Below are 400 nucleotides of genomic sequence, written 5' to 3' on the forward strand. Positions count from 1 at the left end.
AAACACACACACACACACACACACACACACACACACACACACAAGGACAAGGAAGCAATGGAACACCGAGCTAACAGAAAGCAAAAGAGAAAATGGACATAAGAAGACCTCATATTTCAATAATCACCCTAAATGTAAATGGACTGAACTCACCAATAAAAAGGCACAGAGTTGCAGAATGGATCAAAAAACAAAACCCAACCATATACTGCCTCCAGGAGATACATCTCACCTCCAAAAATAAATATAGATTCAAAGTGAAAGGGTGGAAAATGATATTTCAACCAAATGGCATTCAGGGAAAAGTGAGAGTAGCAGTACTAATATCAGATAAAATAGACTTCAAAATAAAAAAGGTAAAGAAAGATACTGAGGGACACTTCATAAAGATAAAGAAAAC

Source organism: Pteropus alecto, unplaced genomic scaffold, assembly GCF_000325575.1.
Source record: "Pteropus alecto unplaced genomic scaffold, ASM32557v1 scaffold84, whole genome shotgun sequence".
Classification (NCBI taxonomy): Eukaryota; Metazoa; Chordata; class Mammalia; order Chiroptera; family Pteropodidae; genus Pteropus; species Pteropus alecto.